The 26254-nt window shown below is 40.9% G+C and overlaps 1 protein-coding gene across 1 annotated transcript in view; it reads right to left on the bottom strand.

The window, feature by feature from the left end:
- LOC117501418 (cyclic nucleotide-gated cation channel beta-1-like) overlaps positions 1-26254 on the bottom strand; it is a 185988-nt gene that overhangs the window by 145843 nt on the left and 13891 nt on the right. The window contains exons 4-5 of the mRNA XM_034160302.1: positions 5383-5542; positions 5160-5264 (exon numbers count right to left, since the gene is read on the bottom strand). The gene's annotated coding sequence lies outside the window, so the exon portion shown is untranslated. The remainder of the gene's footprint in view (positions 1-5159; positions 5265-5382; positions 5543-26254) is intronic.

The raw sequence follows: 26254 nt of genomic DNA, 5'->3' as shown, positions 1-26254 counted from the left end.
CTCACTACTTGGCATGCATCAGGGATCAGTTGCCATGCAGGGTTTACATGCAGGGTTCATGCAGTTAATGACCATTAAAGGCAGCTTGGTTCACCAAGTAATAAAAAGAAAAATCTTAATGATTTTCAACAGAGTTTATGACTTGATACACAGCTCTGACCGAGTGTGCCAAGATGGCGACTGTTTACATCGAGTGTACGACGTGGCATGTCTTGACATTGGCGTGTCAAGCTGCTGATACATCGTGACGGCTGTAGCGGAAAGCTGTACCAACATTCATCATCCTAAGTTTGCATCAAGCAGAGGTCATGAAATTTCTTCAAAAGAAGAAATTCAACACAGCAAGGCCTGGTATAACTCCAGGTGTCAACGGGAGACCCTCCGAGCCAACACAGGATGGCTCGGTGTCATAACCCCCACCCTTTCCAGGATTTAAGATTCTCTAAAGTGCATTCCTCACAAGAGTGTGAATCCCTTATCAAGATCCCAAACCAGATGTTGCCAGCTCCTCTCTCTAAAAAAAACACAAGAGACCAGAAGAACATACTCTCTCCCAAAAGTCTAAAAAAACTGTCACAACAAGATTCAAGTAAAATCATCTCACTGAAGAATTGCCATCAACTTGGTGATTACAGTCCCGTTTGTCTGGTCAAAATCGACCCCAAATTGACAGAGTTCACATTTTGTGCTGAAATCCAAAACCCAGTCCCTTCCAGTCCATGGAACAAGAGTTACCCCTGTTGGACGAATTGGGGAAGGGCATGTGACCAACTCATGCAGTGTTAAAGTGTAACCATGTTTAAAAAGTGCATTTTATTGTTGTAACAGAGAAAAAAAAAGAAAAAGAAACATGTGACCATTTAACCTTACATGTGAGATTTATATATATCTGGTATTTTGTACTTTGATTATAGACTGTAGGAAGTTTATCAAGTGTGTTTTTCATATAACTGTGTTGTGTGGTATCTTCAGGGAAAACCTTGTTTACTAGAGTTTACAATACAGGACTTGCTTGGTTTGTAAGCGGGAATTTAAGAATAACAGATGCTGATTTATTAGAAAACTAGACAAAGGAATGAAGAAGAAAACTACAGTACCCAGAATTCTTGGGGGTGGAGCTTTTAACGCTTTAAAAACAGGTGCCCCCGGGGAATCGCTCTCTTCACTCTTACTTCCTCTTGCCTGCTTCTCTTCTCTCTTACGCGCCAACCTCTTCTTGGGTCCAGACGCCACCTCAGCTGTCAAGATTTATGACTCTTTGTCTACAACCACGTGCTGTTTAAAACTTATTTCTTGTTTGTGCACGCCAAGAAGAAATTACTTTTTCCTTTTTCTACAAATAACTTTTTCAACTTTTGTAAAGTTAAACACGCAGGCGCATTTAACTTCCTTTGGTGATTTTTCAAATTAAAACCCTTTTCTTCTTAAACTCCAAATTCCTCTCGTGAACATTTTTCTCACAAAGTCAACTATTTTTTTTATTGAGGTTTGATTTGACCCGGCTTTCACAGACGACGATGAAAGATGAAGTTTTGATTTTTTTGGATAGAGAATAAAGGCACTCAAACCTTTATTCTGACGATCCTAAACTACAAGCACTGCAGAGATAAAAACATCCGGGTCAGCTGAGATGTCAACAGCGATTTGAACCGCCGCCGCAAGTCACAGCATAACAATGGAAAGTGTCCGCAGTAACCAACGAAACCAGGCGGGTTGACCGGCAGAGTCTCTTTGTCAAGGTCCCTGAAACAGCTGTGTGACGGACAGATCATCGAATGAAAACGAGACGATTCCAGCACCTGACCTACGGAGACTGATCTGCACAGTGCCTCCAAAGTAAGACCGGGCTACGGTGTCAGATAAAGATTTATTTAACTCTATCCAACAGTACATTAATAAATACCAAAATAAATTCCCTGCTGATTAGGACGGAATTCATTCTTAAATTCCCGCAACTATACCAAACTGTTGTGTGGGCCGCTGAAGAGGAGGTACTGCTGGCCCACCACCACAAGATGGCGCCCTGCTTGAAGTGCGGGCTTCAAGTACGAGAGGGCGTCGGAGCGACTGGGAGTGACAGCTGTCACTCATCATCCGTACCAGCTGTCACTCATCCACTACTCATCACCATCACCATAAAGGCCGGACTGCAACTCCACCTCCTCGCCGAGAAATCAGCTACCATTCAGGTAATTCTCTGCTGAACCTTAATCGAGCATTAGTCTGATCTCTTTTGCAGCCGTTTTCCTGGGACGGATTCCTTGTCTGCTGAGTTGGCGGTTGGTGTGGACTGCGATGGCTTCACCTCCCACCCCACCCAGATAAGTGGTTGTCTCAGGAGCTGTCTGAGTGTGTTATCGGAGGTGGAGGTTCTCCCTCCTTAAAGAACACAGACTGTGGGATTACTGAGTGTGCGAACTCACACTCATCAATACTGTTTCTGTTCTCTGCCAGCAGTACCGGGTCTGACTGCTGAAGACAGTGGCCACCTGGGGCGCAGGGCTTGGTGGCTCCGGTGTTCTTCAGATCCGTTGGTGGTGGAAGCTGTGTGGGATCCGGCTCTTCTCTCGCCAGACGTCTTCTATCTTCGAGCCTGCCCACACGTCACCTTGTGTATAATTGACATTCCACCATATTGTTATTGTCTGTACTTCGTTGTGCGATTCACAACATTAAATTGTTACTTTTTGGCTTATCCATTGTCCGTTCATTAATGCCCCCTGTTGTGGGTCCGTGTCACGACACTTTCAGAACACCAAACTACACAAACGTCATCATTGCTCATTGAACTTCGTCATCATCAAATTGCTTACTGTGATGTGTCCTGTTATTTAACTCCTGACTGAGTTAAATACATGTTTTAAACATGTGAAGTTGTCTGTGATTTTGTATGGTTACACAGAGGGTGTTGGATCTGACCTACAGAACATACAACTGAAAGATTGAGACTGAGTAATTAAATTGAGACTGAGTAATTAAATTGAGACTGACTAGTTCATGAATGTATAAATTAAAGTACCTATGCAAATAGGTGGTGCCCTTCTTCGAGGTAAAATTATCCACAAGTGATAATTTCAAATATCCTAAAACACATATTATATTATAGGCCATGGTTCTCGACCGGAAAAAGGTGCTTTGCCCTCTTCAGGTCGATGGAGTGTCCTTGCCTCAAGTGGCGGAGTTTAAGTATCTCGGGGTCTTGTTCACGAGTGAGGGACGGATGGAGCATGAGATCGACAGATGGATCAGTGCAGCATCTGCAGTGATGCGGTTGCTGTATCGGACCGTTGTGGTGAAGAGAGAGCTGAGTAGGGGGGCAAAGCTCTCGATTTACCTACCGATCGATCTACGTTCCGATCCTCACCTATGGTTATGAGATTTGCCTCATGACTGAAAGAACGAGATTGCGAGTACAAGCGGCCGAGATGAGTTTCTTCTGCAGGGTGGCTGGGTGCCCCCTTAGAGATAGGGTGAGGAGCTTGGTCACTTGGGAGGAGCTTGGAGACGAGCCACTGCTCCTCCACATCGAAAGGAGCCAGTTGAGGTGGCTCGGGCATCTTTTCCGGATGCCCCTTGGACGCTTCGCTGGAGAGGTGTTCGGGGCACGTCCCATCTGGAGGAGGCCCCGGGGAAGACCCAGAACACGCTGGAGGGACTACGTCTCTCGGCTGGCTTGGGAACACCTTGGGGTTCCCCCGGAGGAGCTGGGGAAGGTGTGTGTGGATCGGGAGGTCTGTGCAGCTTTGCTTGAGCTGCTGTCCCCGCGAAATTTTATGATAATGAAGTGAACTTCATTATCATTACTGTGTCCTCTGTACTATTGTACTCTGACAGTTGTGTAATATGATTTATTTTGGTGTTTATTAAAGTGAGATATTGCTAATGACAGGGAATATAATTAAATAAAGCCACTCCACTCAGATTCTGACAAAACCACAGCGTACTTTTGCCGATGTGCAGGGTGTCTCTGAGGTCAGATGCTGGCAGCCGCCTTCTTCCCCAGTCGATGACCCATCCATCTTCAACAGCTCACTTTATAGACCCTGACAGAAGAACTCTGCCAGTCACCGCACGACTGGTTTTGCTGGTCACCAGGAGTCATTTATGCGGTCAAAGGTTGTTGATCTTTTGAAGGCATTTGAATTGCTACGTGGCTCAGGATGTGTGTGTATATATATATATATATATATATATATATATATATATATATATATATATATATATATATATATATATATATATATATATATATATATATATATATATATATAAAACTGCATCTTCTGTGCATCTTCTGTTGTCATCTGGGCAGCCGGGTCAAAACCAAAAACTTGATACAAAATTGTTGACTTTATAGCAAAAATGTTCACAAGGTACAATCTATAGTCAGTACAAAATCCACAAGAATAATATAAATTCCATGTGTGGGGTTACATGATCAAAGGTTTTTTTCTTTTCTTTTTCTTTTCAACAACAAACAGTAGTATAACTGTTTTTTTTTAAATGCAATTTCAGCTTGGATGACACCCTAAGGAATGTCCATTCCCAATTTGTCCAAAGGGGGTCACTCTTGTTCCATGTATCTGATAAGCCTGATTCTGTCATTTAATTATAAAACATGAATTTTGTCAATCTAAGGTCAATTTTGGCCGGAGAAACTGCATTGTGGTCTCCAAGTTGAGAGAAGTTCATCTGTGATATGACTTAGTGGAATTTTGTTGTTAAGACAGAGTTCTGGGACTTTGGGGAAAAGTTTGTTCATATCACCAAACTGTAGGGCTTTGTGTTTTCCATGTAGAGGGGGTTCTTTGGCCATCTGGCTGGTAAGCAGATAACAGGCCAAACTCCTCACCAAGCATGCACTTTGAAGGTCATAAATCCTATAAAGGTGTCGGTTTTAAGACACCTCTCCATCCTGTGTTGGGCTCAGAAAAACAACTTTTGACATGCGGACAAGTTCCAGACCTTGAGTTAATGTTTGGTTTCCCTTTGAAGAAACATTTATGGTCTTTTGCTTCATGCAAATTCAGGAAGTTGGAGTTGAAGACAGGCTCCTATCTGTCTGTCTGTCTGTCTGTCTCTATTTTTTCAAATATTATGTAGCAGTTTTTTAAAAGCTCCTTTTTCTAAGTATTGTATGTGCATGTGTTTTGACTCACTCATCAGCTGCACCCAGTAGGTCCCCCTGACTGGACCAAGGCTTCAGATCAGTTTCTTCCTCATCTTCATCTGCAGACAACAGCTCTCCAGCGTGAGGCCTGTGACTGACGGGGAGAAGACAAAGACATTCAGACAGAAACATGAAAACACAAAAAGGTGAAAAGTATGATGACGAAAGTACAAACAGGCAGCATAAGGACATGAAGACGGCATGGACATTACCTGCATTTGGAGAGTGCTGTTTCAGGGACACTCAAAGCTCTGCACTCAGGTTCTGGGGTTGTAATGATTTGGGGAATGTTCAGACCTGTTCCCTGATCCACATCCTCCACCTTCAACAGCGGCGCATCACACAAACCATTTGAACCTTTAGTGCAGCGTCCTGAGGAACAAACCGCAAACACTGCTGGACTTCAGGTGATATCTGCCGCTCCGAGCCGAGTCAGCAGGTGCACTTTAATTCTATAACATCCAAGTTTTAAGAATGTACATGAATGTTTCTAAATGTTTCTGTTGTTGAGTCTAGAAATTGTCTTTGTGTGACAAAAATGAGGAGCTAGTTTGTTTTATGGGACAGGATCCAGGTTTGTACAGTGGTATGTAAATGTTTGGGCCCCCCTGATGATTTCCATGATTTTCCTTTATAAATCACTGGTTGTTTGGATCAGCAATTTCAGTTAAATATATCATATAGCAGACAAACACAGTGATGTTTGAGAAGTGAAATGAAGTTTATAGGATTGACAGAAAGTGTGCAATAATTCTTTAAACAAAATTAGGCAGGTGCATAAATTTGGGCACCCCAAAAGAAAAAAATACATCAATATTTAGTAGATCCTCCTTTTGCAGAAATAACAGTCTCTAAACTCTTCCTATAAACCCTTCCTCTTCCTTCCTCATCATATTCTACTTGATAGGCTGGAAAATCATTTTGGGATTACTGGGAGTGCCCTTGCATGGCTGACGTCATACTTGACCAGTCGTTCTCACTGTGTTTTGTACAGTAACACTACCTCTAACCTTAGTGACATGAAATTTGGGGTTCCTCAGGGATCTGTCTTAGGCCCCCTGCTTTTCTCCCTTTATATAGCACTCCTTGGGCACATATTGCGGCGTTTTGGGATTACCTTTTCACATACTCAGTTATATATGCCGATAACTGCTGGTAATCTCATTCACATAAAATCCTTAGAAGATTGCCTTGCAGCAGTGAGAAGTTGGATGTCGAGAAACTTCCTACTTTTAAACTCTGAAAAGACTGAAATGATGGTTCTTGGTCCAGTGAGACATCGGCATCAATTTGACCAGTTAACGCTCAGCCTCGGCTCGTGTGTCATACATCACACTGACAAAGTGAGGAACCTTGGGGTAATTTTTGATCCTTCATTGTCCTTTGGTCTCCATATTAGAAATATTACTAGGACTGCTTTCTTCCACCTGCGAAATATAGCTAAGATTTGTCCCATCCTGTCTATGGCTGATGCTGAGACCCTGATCCGATCGTTTACCGCAGTCTAGCATTAGGGGTGTCCAATTGGTTCAGAATGCTGCAGCTAGACTTTTGACATGAAGCAGAAAGTTTGACCACATTACACCCATTTTGGCGTCTCTTCACTGGCTTCCTGTCCCAGTGAGATCAGATTTTAAGGTTCTGCTACTAACCTATAAAATTATTCATGGACTGGCACCTCCCTACCTAGCTGACCTAATTAAACCTTACGTACCGGCCCGGGCTTTACGTTCTCAGGGTGCAGGACTACTTTGTGTCCCTAGGGTAAATAAGAAGTCTGCGGGTCACAGAGCTTTCTCTTATCGTGCCCCTGTTCTGTGGAATGATCTCCCTACGTCAATAAAACAATCAGATTCTATGGAAACTTTCAAGTCCAGACTTAAGAAGACATTATTTTCCCTTTCATATGGCTAGCATACTGGTACAGTTTTGTTTTACGCTTTTTACTCTTTTAATTCATGTTATTAATAATTGGAGCTGGCCGTGGCCTCAACTTCACCTAAATTCTGGGTCTTTCAGTGAAGTTTAGGACTAGTGGCCGGCGATCACCTTAGTATTTCTTCTGTTTTTCTTGTTGATTAATGCTGGCAAATTATACAGTATTTTTTGTCTTTCTGATGCCTGATTCTGTTTTTTCTCTGTTTAAGGTGCAGCTCCATCCAGAGATGGGAGTTGTGTTTGTGTTGGCGATCCTCCTGTCCTGTGCACCAACAGCAATTCTTGTATATTTGTCCATGAATTGTTTTGTGAATTATTTCTGTAATTTATGTTTGTAGCATGGCCCAAGCAGAGGGTCACCCCTTTGAGTCTGGTCTGCTTGAGGTTTCTTCCTCAGAGGGAGTTTTTCCTTACCACTGTTGCTCTGGGGGTTGGTAAGGTTAGACCTTACCTGTGTGAAGCGCCTTGAGGCAAATCTGTTGTGATTTGGCGCTATATAAAGGAAATAATTAAAAAAAAAATAAATATAGCTTCCAATGAGAGTCTGGATTCTGGTTGAAGGTATTTTGGACCATTCTTTTTTACAAAACATCTCAGGTTTGTTGGTTTCCGAGCATGGACAGCCTGCTTAAAATCACACCACAGATTTTCAATAATAGTCAGGTCTGGGGACTGAGATGGCCATTCCAGAACATTGTACTTGTTCCTCTGCATGAATGCCTTAGTCAATTTTGAGCAGTGTTTATGGTTGTTGTCTTGTTGTAAGATCCAGCCCCGGTGCAACTTCAACTTTGTCACTGATTCATGAACATTGTTCTCAAGAATCTGCTGATATTGACTGGAATCCATGTGACCCTCAACTTTAATAAGATTCCAGTACCTGCACTGGCCACACAGCCCCACAGCATGATGGAACCACCTCCAAATTTTACTGTAGGTAGCAAGTGTTTTTCTTGGAATGCTGTGTTCTTTTTCAGCCATGCATACCGCCCCTTGTTAGGTCCAAATAACTCAGTTTTAGTTTCATCAGTCCACAGCACCTTATTCCAAAATGAAGTTGGCTTGTCCAAATGTGCTTTAGCATACCTCAAGCGACTCTGTTTGTGGCGTGTACACAGAAAAGGCTTCCTGTGCATTGCAGCATCATACAACATCTCTGTGCAAAGTGCGCTGTATAGTTGAACGATGCACAGAGACACGATCTGCAGCAAGATCATGTTGTAGGTCTTTGGAGCAGGTCTGTGGGTTGACTATGACTGCTCTCACCATTCTTCGCTTCAGCTTATCTAAGATTTTTCTTGGCCTGACACTTCGGGCCTTAACTAGTACTGTGCCTGTGGTCTTCCATTTCCTCACTATGTTCCTCACAGTGGAAATTGACAGCTGAAAGTTCTGAGATAGCTTTCTGTATCCTTCCCCAAAACTATGATGTTGACCAATCTTTGTTTTCAGGTCATTTGAGAGTTGTTTAGAGGCTCCCATGTTGCCACTCATTAAAAGAGATGCAAAGAGGAGAAACACTTGTAAAGGGCCACCTTAAATACCCTTTCTCATGATTGGATTCGCCTGTGTAAGGAGGTCAAGGGTCAGTGAGCTTACCAAACCAATATTGTGTTCCCATAATTAGTGCTAAATGTATTCAAATCAATAAAATGACAAGGGTGCCCAAATTTATGCATCTGCTAATTTTGTTTAAATAATTATTACACACTTTCTGTAAATACTAGAAACTTCATTTCACTTCTAAAATATCAGTGTGTTTGTCTGCTATATGATATATTTAACTGAAATTTCTGATCCAGACAACCAATGATTTATAAAGGAAAATCAGCAAAATTATCAGGGGTGCCCAAACTTATGCATACAACTGTATTTCCCAGGAATGTCTAGTAAGAGAAGACAGGCTTTTCTTTGTGAGAGGAGGCACATAAATTAAAGAGTGTGGCGACAAATGATCTAAGCCAATCACATGACTTGTATCTTTAAAGCTTCAATGTTATGTGCATTGAGCAGATGTCCAGATGTGGACAACTAGGACATTTGTTTAAAACAAAAGAGGATAGTTTCTATAATATATAAAACTGTTAAACATCAGGAATGTTTTACACAAATCTCCAAGTACACATACATGAGCGGAACAAGACCTATTAAAACCAGATCCACCCTTTACAAGGCTTAGCTAAAAGAACATGGCAAAACTATTTCAGAATTATTCTGATGTCTAGATGGTGTAAAGTAACAAACATACACAAACAAATAAAATAAAAAAGTACAGAACATAAAACTAAAGTGCCCTCAGCCATATGAGTGTGTCGAAAGAAGGTGACCTTTTGATCCCTTAGAATAGGTCAAGGTTAGCCTTCTTTGAACTTGTCCAAGGTCTGTGTCCCAAGAATGTTCCCTGTGAATTTGAAGACTCTGGCAGTAACAGGACAGGACTTATGCTGAGCACAGACAGACGAATGGACAGACGGACATAAAGACAGACAGAGAGACAGACAGATGGACAGACAGACAGAGACAGATGGACATGGAGACAGACAGAGACAGACAGACGGACAGAGAGACAGACAGATGGACAGACAGAGAGACAGACAGGCAGACAGAGAGACAGACGGACGGACAGGCAGACAGACAGACTGACAGATGGAGAGACAGAGAGACAGATGGATGCAAAGTCTTTGCAATACCAGATGGCCATGTTTTGGCGATTTTGTTCACGTTTTGATGATTTTGTGAAGAAAACAATTGCAGAGACACTTCAGCCAAGAAATAAAATGGACGGAGTAACTTTCTGACTCTTGGACAAACTGCTTCGGTTGTGTGTGTTGGCTATCAGGGGCACAGTGACACTGGTCAGTCAGGTACATTAAAAATAATAATAAAATCTACAAAATCCATTCCGTTCTAAATTTTTATTTGTTATTTCGTCCACACATGCATCAAGATAACAATGAAAAAGTAAAACAGTGATGCCAAAATTGTCCAACAGCATCCTCGTGTAAAATTGTCTTCCGGGGGCCAGAGCAGGCGACATTGAAGGAAATTTGAAACTGCTGGCTAAGGCTAAGCGTAAATTTGGTAAGATTGTAATTCACGTCGGCAGTAATGACACCCGGTTACGACAATCGGAGGTCACTAAAATTAACATTGAATCAGTGTGTAACTTTGCAAAAACAATGTCGGACTCTGTAGTTTTCTATGGGCCCCTCCCCAATCGGACCGGGAGTGACATGTTTAGCCGCATGTTCTCCATGAATTGCTGGCTGTCTGAGTGGTGTCCAAAAAATGAGGTGGGCTTCATAGATAATTGGCAAAGCTTCTGGGGAAAACCTGGTCTTGTTAGGAGAGACGGCATCCATCCCACTTTGGATGGAGCAGCTCTCATTTCTAGAAATATGGCCAATTTTATTAAACCCTCCAAACCGTGACTATCCAGGGTTGGGACCAGGAAGCAGAGTTGTAGTCTTACACACCTCTCTGCAGCTTCTCTCCCCCTGCCATCCCCTCATTACCCCATCCCCGTAGAGACGGTGCCTGCTCACAGACCACCAATAACCAGCAAAAATCTATTTAAGCATAAAAATTCAAAAAGAAAAAATAATATAGCACCTTCAACTGCACCACAGACTAAAACAGTTAAATGTGGTCTATTAAACATTAGGTCTCTCTCTTCTAAGTCCCAGTTAGTAAATGATATAATAATTGATCAACATATTGATTTATTCTGCCTTACAGAAACCTGGTTACAGCAGGATGAATATGTTAGTTTAAATGAGTCAACACCCCCGAGTCACACTAATTGCCAGAACGTTCGTAGCACAGGCCAAGGTGGAGGATTAGCAGCAATCTTCCACTCCAGCTTATTAATTAATCAAAAACCCAGACAGAGCTTTAATTCATTTGAAAGGTTGAGTCTTAGTCTTGTCCATCCAAATTGGAAGTCCCAAAAACCAGTTTTATTTGTTATTATCTATCATCCACCTGGTCGTTACTGTGAGTTTCTCTGTGAATTTTCAGACCTTTTGTCTGACTTAGTTCTTAGCTCAGATAAGATAATTATAGTGGGCGATTTTAACATCCACATAGATGCTGAGAATGACAGCCTCAACACTGCATTTAATCTATTATTAGACTCAATTGGCTTTGCTCAAAATGTAAATGAGTCCACCCACCACTTTAATCATACTTTAGATCTTGTTTTGACTTATGGTATGGAAATTGAAGACTTAACAGTATTCCCTGAAAACTCCCTTCTGTCTGATCATTTCTTAATAACATTTACATTTACTCTGATGGACTACCCAGCAGTGGGGAATAAGTTTCATTACAGTAGAAGTCTTTCAGAAAGTGCTGTAACTAGGTTTAAGGATATGATTCCTTCTTTATGTTCTCCAATGCCATATACCAACACAGTGCAGAGTAGCTACCTAAACTCTGTGAGTGAGATAGATTATCTCATCAATAGTTTTACATCCTCATTGAGCACAACTTTGGATGCTGTAGCTCCTCTGAAAAAGAGAGCCTTAAATCAGAAGTGCCTGACTCTGTGGTATAACACACAAACTCGCAGCTTAAAGCAGATAACCCGGACGTTGGAGAGGAAATGGCGTCTCACTAATTTAGAAGATCTTCGCTTAGCCTGGAAAAAAGAGTCTGTTGCTCTATAAAAAAGCCCTCCGTAAAGCTAGGACATCTTACTACTCATCACTAATTGAAGAAATTAAGAACAACCCCAGGTTTCTTTTCAGCACTGTAGCCAGGCTGACAAAGAGTCAGAGCTCTATTGAGCCGAGTATTCCTTTAACTTTAACTAGTAATGACTTCATGACTTTCTTTGCTAATAAAATTTTAACTATTAGAGAAAACATTATTCATAACCATCCCAAAGACATATCTTTATATTCAGCTGCTTTCAGTAATGCTGGTATTTGGTTACGATACGATACGATACGATACGATACGATACACTTTATTGTCCCCTCAGGGAAATTTGTCTTGGAATCATGCTAGGTGCCTTACAAGAAAAGAGAAAACAAACAATACAGATAAAAACACAACCACATCCATAACAAATTAACATGACAGGAGTCAGGAGAAACACCATAAATATTGCATATTTCCAATTTTAAACATTATTGTTTAACAATTTAATAGACATGGGGACGAATGAATTTTTAAATCTATTCAGTCTACTCCGAGGAACTCTGTACCTTCTCCCAGAAGGAAGGAGAGTGTACTCTGCATGAAGAACATGAACTGAATCCATCAGTATCCTCTGAGCTGCTTTCAAAACAGACTCTTCATAGAGTGAATTGAGGGACTGATATTGTTTCTTTCCGATTATCTTCATTGCATCATCAATTTGTCTGTTAAGTTTCGTTTTAAATTGTACAGAAAGATTGCCGTACCAGGCAGTCATGCCATACCTAACTAGGCTCTCTAACACTGCCTGGTAAAACAACAACATAATTTTCTGATTGACTCCATACAAACGAAGTCTACGAAGGAAATAAAGTCTTTGATGGAATTGGGAGCACAAACTGTCCACATGTGCAGTCCAGCTGAAGGTATTGTCTATGTGCAGCCCCAAGTACTTGTATGAGTTGACCTGGTCAATGGGAATACCATGTATGACCACAGGAGTATGGTCCCCAACAGTCCTTGGATCCAGAATCATTTCCTAGTTAGACTCTTTCTCTCCGATTGTTCTGTCTGAGTTATTTTCATTAGTCACTTCCTCCAAACTATCAACATGTCTATTAGACCCCATTCCTACCAGGCTGCTCAAGGAAGCCCTACCGTTAATTAATGCTTTGATCTTAAATATGACCAATCTATCTTTATTAGTTGGCTATGTACCACAGGCTTTTAAGGTGGCAGTAATTAAACCATTATTTAAAAAGCCATCACTTGACCCAGCTATCTTAGCTAATTATAGGGCAACCTCCAACCTTCCTTTTCTCTCAAAAATTCTTGAAAGGGTAGTTGTAAAACAGCTAACTGATCATCTGCAGAGGAATGGTCTATTTGAAGAGTTTCAGTCAGGGTTTAGAATTCATCATAGTTCAGAAACAGCATTAGTGAAGGTTACAAATGATCTTCTTATGGCCTCAGACAGTGGACTCATCTCTGTGCTTGTTCTGTTAGACCTCAGTGATGCTTTTGATACTGTTGACCATAAAATTTTATTACAGAGATTAGAGCATGCCATAGGTATTAAAGGCACTGCGCTGCAGTGGTTTGAATCATATTTATCTAATAGATTAAAATTTGTTCATGTAAATGGGGAATCTTCTTCACAGACTAAGGTTAATTATGGAGTTCCACAAGGTTCTGTGCTAGGACCAATTTTATTCACTTTATACATGCTTCCCTTAGGCAGTATTATTAGAAAGCATTGCTTAAATTTTCATTGTTACGCAGATGATACCCAGGTTTATCTATCCATGAAGCCAGAGGACACACACCAATTAGCTAAACTGCAGGATTGTCTTACAGACATAAAGACATGGATGACCTCTAATTTCCTGCTTTTAAATTCAGATAAAACTGAAGTTATTGTACTTGGCCCCACAAATCTTTGAAACATGGTGTCTAACCAGATCCTTACTCTGGATGGCATTACCCTGACCTCCAGTAATACTGTGAGAAATCTTGGAGTCATTTTTGATCAGGATATGTCCTTCAATGCGCATATAAAGCAAATATGTAGGACTGCTTTTTTACATTTGCGCAATATAAAGCGCCTTGGGGCAACTGTTGTGATTTGGCGCTATATAAATAAAATTGATTTGATTTGATTTGATTTAAAATGATCAGTTTGTTTTGTGTCACATCACACTTTAACTTGTGTGACATGGATTAACTTGTCACTATGCTTTAACTCTCCTGCTGCATTTTACCTTCACTTTTGAACAAAGTCCAAAGACATCTGAGCTCCCACCTTTGGGACAAGACTGTCTCCCAGCAGGATAACAGTTTCATACAATATTTGTTTTGTTGTTGTTGTTGTTTTGTATATATATATATATATATATATATATATATATATATATATATATATATATATATATATATATATATATATATATATATAAATAAAAAGAACTGAATTGAAGGTGGTCAGACACTAACCAAGCAAATCAAATCAAATCAATTTTATTTATATTGCGCGAAATCAGTTGCCCCACAGCGCTTTATATTGTAAGGCAAAAGCCATACAATAATTACGGAAAAACCCCAACGGTCAAAATGACCCCCTGTGAGCAAGCACTTGGTGACAGTGGGAAGGAAAAACTCCCTTTTAACAGGAAGAAACCTCCAGCAGAACCAGGCTCAGGGAGGGGCAGTCTTCTGCTGGGACTGGTTGGGGCTGAGGGAGAGAACCAGGAAAAAGACATGCTGTGGAGGGGAGCAGAGATCAATATGGGTGAGATATGCTCTCTCCTTCTAGTCCCCGTCAGTACTCTAGCTGCAGCATTTTGAATTAACTGAAGGCTTTTCAGGGAACTTTTAGGACAACCTGATAATAATGAATTACAATAGTCCAGCCTAGAGGAAATAAATGCATGTATTAGTTTTTCAGCATCACTTTGAGACAAGACCTTTCTAATTTTAGAGATATTGCGCAAATGCAAAAAAGCAGTACTACATATTTGTTTAATATGCGCATTGAATGACATATCCTGATCAAAAATGACTCCAAGATTTCTCACATTATTGCTAAAGGTCAGGGTAATGCCATCCAGAGTAAGGATCTGGTTAGACACCATATTTCTAAGATCTGTGGGGCCAAGTACAATAACTTCAGTTTTATCTGAATTTAAAAGCAGGAAATTAGAGGTCATCCATGTCTTTATGTCTGTAAGACATTCCTGCAGTTTAACTAATTGGTGTGTGTCCTCTGGCTTCATGGATAGATAAAGCTGGGTATCATCTGCGTAACAATGAAAATTTAAGCAATGCTTTCTCATAATACTGCCTAAGGGAAGCATGTATAAAGTGAATAAAATTGGTCCTAGCACAGAACCTTGTGGAACTCCATAATTAACCTTAGTTTGTGAAGAAGACTCCCCATTTACATGAACAAATGGTAATCTATTAGATAAATATGATTCAAACCACTGCAGCGCAGTGCCTTTAATACCTATGGCATGCTCTAATCTCTGTAATAAACTTTTATGGTCAACAGTATCAAAAGCAGCACTGAGGTCTTACAGGACAAGTACAGAGATGAGTCCACTGTCTGAAGCACAACCAAAATATCCCATTTTGTTTTGTGTCGCAGGTCACCTGATTGATGGTTAGCGGGCACCTGGTGGTGAAAGCAGAGCAGAGCCTGACGGGGTGATGCTGACGGAGGAGGCTGAGGTGCAGTGACAGCGCCCCCTGTCACTGCACCTCAGCCTCCTCCTCTGGTAGCAGAATAGTTCTGGCACTTGTGAGCTGATTTACATGCAAAATAAGTCCGTAAGTTTCTGTAATGATCAGTGTGGAGAAGGTGGGGACTTAAGGCCTCTGAGAACTCAGGGAGCTTGGGTGAAGGCGTCTAAGCTGTCTGATGAAGTTCCAGCAGCAGTGTTGCAGATGTTTTAGAAGCTGTGATGGCAGCTGGGTCAGCGCAGGGGTGAGGACAGAAACGGGCAGTCGGGGCAGCATGAGGTAATGCTCAGGTATCAGCTTTCTGCAGAAGTCCAGCCAATCAGTAGCAAGTGGGAGTTGAAGCAGCAAATTCTTTATCGTCAAGCAAATGGCCAACACTAGATGGAGAATGAGCCAGAGTCAGTTTAAAGTGTAGATAGAAATGCACCTAAAATGCATGGAGGACAGTTCGGCCAAACGACCTCTGGAGGAGTTCAGGTAACCATTAGTGTAAATGTAAAAAAAACAACAAAAAAAAAACAACAAACACCCACATATTAAGAACCATGTGGGTGGTTCCACAACAAGCCTCTTCGCTGACTGTATGATTGTGCACAAAACACCAACTTCAGTCTTCCACAAATATAATCAAAAGTTTAATGTAGGTTTTTAAAGGTCCCATCCTCTCCCACCCATCCTGATCGAGTCCAGATCATCCTCTGGCACTGACTACAGCTCAAGTAAAAGCAGTTCATAAATCAGTATTCTGCTCTAATTTACTTATCTTTCCAGCTGTCGGTATTTATTCATCCCCTGCAATACAATCATCTTATATTCTGATCTTATATTTGTACAACCCCAATTCCAGTGAAGTTGGGATGACAGACAGAGCTTTAATTCATTTGAAAGCTTGTCTCTTAGTCTTGTCCATCCAAATTGGAAGTCCCAAAAACCAGTTTTATTTGTTATTATCTATCGTCCACCTGGTCGTTACTGTGAGTTTCTCTGTGAATTTTCAGACCTTTTGTCTGACTTAGTGCTTAGCTCAGATAAGATAATTATAGTGGGCGATTTTAACATCCACACAGATGCTGAGAATGACAGCCTCAACACTGCATTTAATCTATTATTAGACTCTATCGGCTTTGCTCAAAAAGTAAATGAGTCCACCCACCACTTTAATCATATTTTAGATCTTGTTCTGACTTATGGTATGGAAATAGAAGACTTAACAGTATTCCCTGAAAACTCCCTTTTGTCTGATCATTTTTTAATAACATTTACATTTACCCTGATGGACTACCCTGCAGTGGGGAATAAGTTTCATTACACTAGAAGTCTTTCAGAAAGCGCTGTAACTAGGTTTAAGGATATGATTCCTTCTTTATGTTCTCTAATGTCATATACCAACACAGAGCAGAGTAGCTACCTAAACTCTGTAAGGGAGTTAGAGTATCTTGTCAATAGTTTTACATCCTCATTGAAGACAACTTTGGATGCTGTAGCTCCTCTGAAAAAGAGAGCTTTAAATCAGAAGTGTCTGACTCCGTGGTATAACTCACAAACTCGTAGCTTAAAGCTGATAACCCGTAAGTTGGAGAGGAAATGGCGTCTCACTAATTTAGAAGATCTTCACTTAGCCTGGAAAAAGAGTTTGTTGCTCTATAAGAAAGCCCTTCGTGAAGCTAGGACATCTTTCTACTCATCACTAATTGAAGAAAATAAGAACAACCCCAGGTTTCTTTTCAGCACTGTAGCCAGGCTGACAAAGAGTCAGAGCTCTATTGAGCTGAGTATTCCATTAACTTTAACTAGTAATGACTTCATGACTTTCTTTGCTAACAAAATTTTGACTATTAGAGAAAAAATTACTCATAACCATCCCAAAGATGTATCGTTATCTTTGGCTGCTTTCAGTGATGCCGGTATTTGGTTAGACTCTTTCTCTCCGATTGTTCTGTCTGAGTTATTTTCATTAGTTACTTCATCCAAACCATCAACATGCTTATTAGACCCCATTCCTGCCAGGCTGCTCAAGGAAGTCCTACCATTATTTAATGCTTCAATCTTAAATATGATCAATCTATCTTTGTTAGTTGGTTATGTACCACAGGCCTTTAAGGTGGCAGTAATTAAACCATTATTTAAAAAGCCATCACTTGACCCAGCTATCTTAGCTAATTATAGGCCAATCTCCAACCTTCCTTTTCTCTCAAAGATTCTTGAGAGGGTAGTTGTAAAACAGCTAACTGATCACCTGCAGAGGAATGGTCTATTTGAAGAGTTTCAGTCAGGTTTTAGAATTCATCATAGTACAGAAACAGCATTAGTGAAGGTTACAAATGATCTTCTTATGGCTTCGGACAGTGGACTTATCTCTGTGCTTGTTCTGTTGGACCTCAGTGCTGCTTTTGATACTGTTGACCATAAAATTTTATTACAGAGATTAGAGCATGTAATAGGTATTAAAGGCATTGCGCTGCGGTGGTTTGAATCATATTTGTCTAATAGATTACAGTTTGTTCATGTAAATGGGGGATCTTCTTCACAGACTAAAGTTAATTATGGAGTTCCACAAGGTTCTGTGCTAGGACCAATTTTATTCACTTTATACATGCTTCCCTTGGGCAGTATTATTAGACGGTATTGCTTAAATTTTCATTGTTACGCAGATGATACCCAGCTTTATCTATCCATGAAGCCAGAGGATACGCACCAATTAGCTAAACTGCAGGATTGTCTTACAGACATAAAGACATGGATGACCTCTAATTTCCTGCTTTTAAACTCAGATAAAACTGAAGTTATTGTACTTGGCCCCACAAATCTTAGAAGCATGGTGTCTAACCAGATCGTTACTCTGGATGGCATTTCCCTGATCTCTAGTAATACTGTGAGAAATCTTGGAGTTATTTTTGATCAGGATATGTCATTCAAAGCGCATATTAAACAAATATGTAGGACTGCCTTTTTGCATTTATGCAATATCTCTAAAATCAGAAAGGTCTTGTCTCAGAGTGATGCTGAAAAACTAATTCATGCATTTATTTCCTCTAGGCTGGACTATTGTAATTCATTATTATCAGGTTGTCCTAAAAGTTCCCTAAAAAGCCTTCAGTTGGTTCAGAATGCTGCAGCTAGAGTACTGACGGGGACTAGCAGGAGAGAGCATATCTCACCCGTGTTGGCCTCCCTTCATTGGCTTCCTGTTAATGCTAGAATAGAATTTAAAATTCTTCTTCTTACTTATAAGGTTTTGAATAATCAGGTCCCATCTTATCTTAGGGACCTCGTAGTACCATATTACCCCATTAGAGCGCTTCGCTCTCAGACTGCGGGCTTACTTGTAGTTCCTAGGGTTTGTAAGAGTAGAATGGGAGGCAGAGCCTTCAGCTTTCAGGCTCCTCTCCTGTGGAACCAGCTCCCAATTCAGATCAGGGAGACAGATACCCTCTCTACTTTTAAGATTAGGCTTAAAACTTTCCTTTTCGCTAAGGCTTATAGTTAGGGCTGGATCGGGTGACCCTGGACCATCCCTTGGTTATGTTGCTTTAGACGTAGACTGTGTTTCATAATTATTGTATGGCCTTGCCTTGCAATGTGGAGCGCCTTGGGGCAACTGTTTGTTGTGATTTGGCGCTATACAAGAAAAAAGTTGATTGATTGATTGATTGATGTTGTGTAAAATGTAAATAAAAACAGAATACAATGATTTGCAAATCCTCTTCAACCTATATTCAGTTGAATACACCACAAAGACAAAAAATGTAATGTTCAAACTGATAAACTTTGTTGTTTTTGTGCAAATATTTGATCATTTTGAAATGGATGCCTGTAGTGGTGGGCACAGTTCAGCAATTTTTTTTTTTTTTTTTTTTTACATGTAAGTAAAATGGTATATTTTACAAAAGCACATTTAAATGCCAACACTCACGTCACGTCACATGTGTTGATTTTTACATAGGATGAATGAGTCAACCAATCAGTGTTAGTAGAAGCTCATTTACCCATAATCCCTTTGGTATCTGTCTGTGTTTGTTACAAAACTTCAGAATTAGTGCATTATTTAAATTTAAAAGATATGTGTTATATTTTAACTTTGTACAAATGACAGAAATGACATTAATGGAGTTATTCTATCTGTATTAATTTATTATTAATTTTTTATTCAAAACCATAAGTCAACACTGCTTTATTTTCCAAGACCTCTGCCTCACGGCAACACTACTATTAAATAGAGAGTTGAACTTCTTGCTTCTCCCAACTAGTTCACTGCTATAAGCTATGTAGTAAACAAGAGTTTCCAGCAGTGGGCGGAGCGCTCAAAGACAGAAGTGCTGACTCATTGTTTAGGTCTGTGGTTGCCTTTGATGATACCAGAAGTGATCGTAGTGTTAAAACTCAAAATCAGCTTGTTATCAGTTGCAAGTGTACCAGAGACAATACTGAAAGTTATCGGTTAGCTGTAGCTTCCAATAATTTTTTGGGTGGTTTATTGGTTTAGCTTTATAAAAGGGAACTTTTCAGATAGCTGATTATCTGTTATCGAAGCTAACATTTGGTTAGCTGTGCCCACCACTGGATGCCTGCAACATGTTTCAAAAAAGCTGGGACAGTAGTATGTTTGCCGTGAAACCACCTTTGTGTCTGTCCATTTCAAATGAGCTCGGGCCCAGAGAAGGCGGCGGCATTTCTGGATGTTGTTGATGTATGACTTTCACTTTGCATGGTAGAGTTTTAATTTGCACTTGTAGATGTAGCGATGAACTGTTTTAACTGACAATGGTTTTCTGAAGTTTTCCTGAGTGCACGCGGTAAGATCCTTTACACAATGATGTCGGTTTCTAATGCATTGCCGCCTGAGGGATCGAAGTTCAGAGACATCCAATTTTGGTTTTCGGCGCTTATGTGTAGAAAGTTCTCCAGATTCTCTGAATCTTCTGATTATATTATGGACTGTAGATGATGGAATCCCTAAATTCCTTGCAATTGAACGTTGAGAAATATTGTTCTTAAACTGTTGGACTATTTTTTTCACGCAGTTGTTCACAAAGTGGTGATCCTCACCCCATTTTTGCTTGTGAACGGCTGAGCCTTTTGGGGATGCTCCTTTTATACCCAATCATGACACTCACCTGTTTCCAAACTGGTGTTCTTTGAGCATTCATCAACTTTCCCAGTCTTTTGTTGCCCCGTCACAGCTTTTTTGAAACGTGTTGCAGGCATCCATTTCAAAATGAGAAAATATTTGCACAAAAACAATAACGTTTATCAGTTTGAGCATTAAATATATTGTCTATATGGCGTATTCAATTGAATATAGACTGAAGAGGATTTGCAAATCATTGTACTCTGTTTTTATTTACATTTTACACAATGTTCCCAACTTCATTGGAACTGGGGTTGTACATAGAGATTTTCATTGCACTGTCCTGTAGGATTTTATACTTACAACTATTTATACTGTTTTTTTTTTTTTTTTACTTTATCTGTTTGCACTGAAAAAGGAGAAGCTCTCCCCAATCTCATACACTGTGTATAATGACAAGGGCATTCTATTCTATTCTATTTTATATAACAGCTGAGTGGATCCTTGTCCTTTGATTGGTGCTTTGTATGTAACGTGACATGGATTATTCATCCCATTTGTGTTGCGTTGCATTTAGCATGCAAATTTGATTCCATACATTTTGTACCATTGCACTCTGTGTCCACCACCCACTCACACTGCACAAGCACACACAAGAGGGAACGGCATTTAGCTAAAAATGCGGAGTTTGTTTTGCTGACAGACGATGATTTGAAGTAGCTAATTGATGCTGCTAATTCTTCTAACACACACACACACACACACACACACACACACACACACACACACACACACACACACACACACACACACACACACACACACACACTACGCCATAAGCCGTCAGGAGGCACGACAAGCTGTTGGGCTCAAGAGGATCAAGTTAGGATGAAAAGCCGGACAAATGTCTGACGTGATTGTTCGCTGGAGTGAGGAAAGCAAATGGCAGTCTGTCCACGAAGTCAGTGCACAGCATCATGGACTACATCATCAGGATTGTTTTTTGCCAGTTAACTGAGAACAATTTTGGACTCCTGTTTAAAGTTCGTGTTGGAGTGTAAAATGTAAGTCCCTTTTCTGTTGTTTACAAATTAATAAAATGTCAAATGACAAGGATCTATTTTAACTGTTATATAAAACAAATAATGAATAATAATAATAATGTTTTTCATTCTTTCAATGGAATGAATATTTCGCCTCGTTGAATGGAACATTTCATCTTTCACCTCATGAAATATTTGTACCGTTGAACTCATAATCATTCATTATTTGTATACTATTCTATTCAAAGTCAGCTTCTTCCCCATGTTATACCCCTGTCACACTAGAGCATGAATGAGCCTGAATGCCATATGCATGAGGATTCTAATGACAGTCGTGCAAATTTGAGCCGCACTCGAACACCTTGTACAGCATTCGGCACATTCATGTGGCCAAAGCACATGCACTCCACAATCGTGTCGCGCTTCTGGTAATCGAATAGCAGTCGAGTCACGGCCATAATGGAATGTGACTGTAGTCAAAATATTTCCACAGCAATTCTTATGCAATCCATAGCATTCGGACTGCGTTCGGTGGTCTGTACGAATTGTTCAAGCACGTCAGCTCCTGGTCAAATGTCTCGACCGTCCAAATATGTCAAAATGCCGCACGACAGTCAGACCAAGTCAAGTTGCATTCCAAAACCTCGGACAGCATTTGTGGGTGCAATTGTGCATCCAGCACGAATGTGGTCACATGCACACCACTGTCGAGCTGCAATCGAACTGGGGAAACAGTGAACGGAATCAATCCATCACAGTATGAATAGAATAAATAGTCACCTTTGGAACGACTCTAGATGGACCTGCTCGGTGCACGCTAGCCAGCCTGCTGCCAGGCTAGACTGAAAGACGCAGGAGGGGAGCAGATGGGCAAACACTCGATCATCTTTGTACTTTTATTCATTCCCTCTTTTGACAGATATGTGTCAGTCATCATTACATATGCATCAGTAATGTAATACAGCGATGCATGGCCTCCAGGGATCTCCTTTCAGTCCGGGTGGGAGAACAGCTGATCGAAGTGCTGCACGTGTGTGACTGGTTTATCCACACACCACGCTCTGTGTGTGTGTGTGTGTGGATGGTCAGGACACTGACTGAACCGCTGCACGTGAGTAAGGCTGGAACACGTGTGCTCAGCTGCGTGTGCGCTCATAAACAGGTGATTGCTTTCCTACACGTGTGCCGATGCCAAACAGGTGATTATCTGGTGGGTACGGGAGAGAGAGAGTGAGGGCATTCACATTGGAACTGCACTCTGGGTAGGTGACCTGGATTCGTGAGCTGCTGCACTCCAAATATGTGTGAATCATTTGAGACAGCTTTGACACACATTCTGGGTATTTGTACACGGCTGTGCAAACGTCTGTCCCATACGACTGCTGCTCACATTCTGGCTGTTTTTCCCATTCGGGCTGATTCAGCCTCATTCACGCTCATTCGTGCTAAGTGTGACGGGGCCCTTAGACAATTAACTACCAGCTTGTTATTTTTGTTGTTTTAACAGATGATGTGATGTCAGCACGAAGCAGACATGTTCACACATGGCAGGAAGCTAACAAAGGCACACGTGCACAAACGAATGGGACAAGGCTCTGTAGAGTTTCAGTGAGAAAACAATGGTGGAGCTTTGTTTTTTCATGTATCCTTTATCTGTTGTGGTGTCTTATCAACTTAGACATTGGAAGTTTATCATGAGCATTTTATTTTATGTGTATCTGTTGTGTGTTGGGGGGGTTTGGCTGGCCAAGATACTGTTTGTGTGTTTTGTGTATACTTCGGGTGGTTTGTGGGGGGCGTGTCTGAGGCTGTGATGATGGATGAAGCATCTCTCACCCTCCACTGTCATCATGCCAACCCCATGCACCTGATGAGCAGTTCATGTGCAGATCTAGAGGACTACCAGCTGAAGAGGATGTACCTGATGGGCAGTTCACGTGTAGAGCTAAAGCACTACCAGCTGAAGTGGATGCACCTGATGAGCAGTTCATGTGCAGAGTTAAAGGACTACCAGCTGAAGTGGATATCCTGATCAGCAGTTCACGTGCAGTTCCAAAGGACTTCCAGCTGAAGTAGATATCCTAATGATGTACTACATTTAAGCCATGACTGCTCTGTGTAAGGTGCTGGGGACTCAACCGTGTTGCTGCTGTGTGACGATTGTTTGTCTAACATTGTGACGCTGAGGATCGCTCCAGGTTTGACGCACCGTGCCTGTTAAGGAGAAGGGTGAGGGACATGCTCCATCAGCACACTTCAGAGGTAACTAAAGCTGTGAATGACTTTGAGTAATTAACAATAGTAATTTGGCGTTTTGTACACAGCTATATTTGAGCTACTCTGATAATTGTGTAAAGTCGCTCTTCACAGCCGTGGCGTGCGGATTGATGGTCCTCCTCGGGCTGTGAGAGCTGTTTCTGTAATTTGAGTCTGAATTAGAACCTGAATGTGTTTGCTGATGGTGTGAACCCTAAACAGTATTTGTGTGAACAGTGTTGACTTATCTCGCCTCTCATCCTTAACAGGCGCTGTCCGATTCATTAACCACCTGGGGGGTGCCGGCGGGAATTTCTGGGTCCAGAACTGTCGGGCTCCAATCCCTTGGGCGCTAGGAAGAACACGTCATCCTCCAGCCCGCCAGGCTGTTAATTCACTTTTTGTTTATATTTGCACTTGAAATAAATCTGTTATGTTCTTTGGAACCGCTCTCTGTTTCTTTAGCGCTGGGTCCTTGTCAGACGCTGGTTCGCTCCTCTAACCTGCGTCCCAACATAACAGTATCTACTGTAGTACAGTGTGAACTTAGACTTTCCTGTTTTTTTTTTTTGTACACCTTCACAGAAGTTGTTAACTTACATGTTAGAACTTTGTCTTTGGTGTTTAATTGTATTTTCAGCCACCATACTGTGATAAGTTTGTAAGTTAGATGATGGAACTAGAATAAGTCCAATAAAGGCAAAGACCTCAGATGGTACAGGTACTTATCCCCAAAGTCCACAGCATGATGGACCTCAGCCCATTGCAGGTTAATTCCCCAGCCAAGGGTGACACCCATGGGTGGACTGAGATGACCACTTGTTCATTTTTTATACCTCCTTACTCCAATCAAGGGTCACAGGGGGGCTGGAGCCAGGGCAGGACATGGCGTCAGTCTGTCACAGTGGATTGAAACACTGCAGATGAGATGAAATGTCTTGTCCAAGTACACAGACGGGAATTCAGGTCTACAAATGGTTGTGTTCAAAATAATATTATGCTTAAAAAAGTGAGTAAAGCTCAAATTCCTTAAAATAGGTTTTATTTCCATAAACACTGTTCAAAAATATCAGTATGTGTATTTTTCTTTCCCACGACTGTTCTTCCACCCTCACAAGTAGAACATATTTAAGGATGAAGACAGTAAATGTTTGTTCATTTCTGTTTTTGTCTCTGACAATCTGAGTAAAATTAGGTGTTCCAGACATTGTTCTTGCGAACAGCGTACTTTGATTAAAAAGTTAGTCAGAGAGTAGAAAACATATAAAGAAGAGCAGAAAATGATCTGAAATGGTTTAGAATGGAAACAAGGCAGAAAGAGGTGGAAGAAAACAGTAAGCCACCATTCAAATGGCTCAAAGAACAGCTAGTATGACAAAGATTCAGACAATGATCAGCTCCAGGGGGATCAGAGGAGGTCTGAATGTACCTGTGAGACCTGGAACAATTAGAAGACATATATGTGAAGACAAACTATGGACAAGAGACCCCACAAAGTCCCACTGTGGAAAAAAAATGCATGTGCTGAAGAGGTTTGACAAAGACCACACTGACTGGACTGAAGACAAACAGAGCAATATTCTGTAGTCTGATGAAAGAAAGATTGTTCTTTTTGGGTCTCGAGGTCACAGACAGTCAGCTCCCCAGAAATGAATTCAAACCACAGTCCACTGTGAAGACAGTGAAACCTGGTGGAGCATCATGATATGGGGATGTTTCTCATACTGTGGTGTCGGGTCTATTGATCACATACCAGCGATCATGGATCAGTTTGGATACATAAGAATACTTGAAGAGGTCATGTTGTCTTAGGACAAAGAGGAAATGTCCTTGAAATGGGAGTTTCAACAAGACAACAACCCCAAACACCAGCAAGATTAACAATATGGAGTGCCCAGTCCAATCTCAGGATCTTAATCCAACAGAAAACCTGTATGGTGACATCAAAAATATCGTTTCTGAGGGAAAACCAAGAAATGCAGAGGAACTGTGGACTGTAGTCCAAAGGACCTGGACTGAAAAACCTGTTCACAGGGGACAAAAGTTGGTCAACTCCATGAAACACAGATGTGAAGCAGTTCTCAGAAACTGGCTATACAACTAAATATTAGTTCAGTCATTCACAGGAAAGAGAACTCTTCAAGCATTATTCACTTATATGTTTGACTTTATAAAGAAAAATACAGACAGATATTTTTTGAACAGCCTAATATTCAATACCCCATAATTACAACGTGGGATTTTTTTTTTTAATTTCTGCAAATTTATTAAAAATAAAAACCTAAGAAATCACATGCCATAAGTATTCACAGCCTTTGTTCAATACTTTGTTGATGCAACTTTGGCAGCAGTTCCAGCTCAAGTCTTCTTGAATATGATGCCACAAGCTTGGTA

The sequence above is a fragment of the Thalassophryne amazonica genome, chromosome 2 (genome assembly GCF_902500255.1).
Source record: "Thalassophryne amazonica chromosome 2, fThaAma1.1, whole genome shotgun sequence".
Classification (NCBI taxonomy): domain Eukaryota; kingdom Metazoa; phylum Chordata; class Actinopteri; order Batrachoidiformes; family Batrachoididae; genus Thalassophryne; species Thalassophryne amazonica.
Note: the sequence above shows the minus strand (reverse complement) of the source record. Positions and strands in the feature narration are given on the sequence as shown.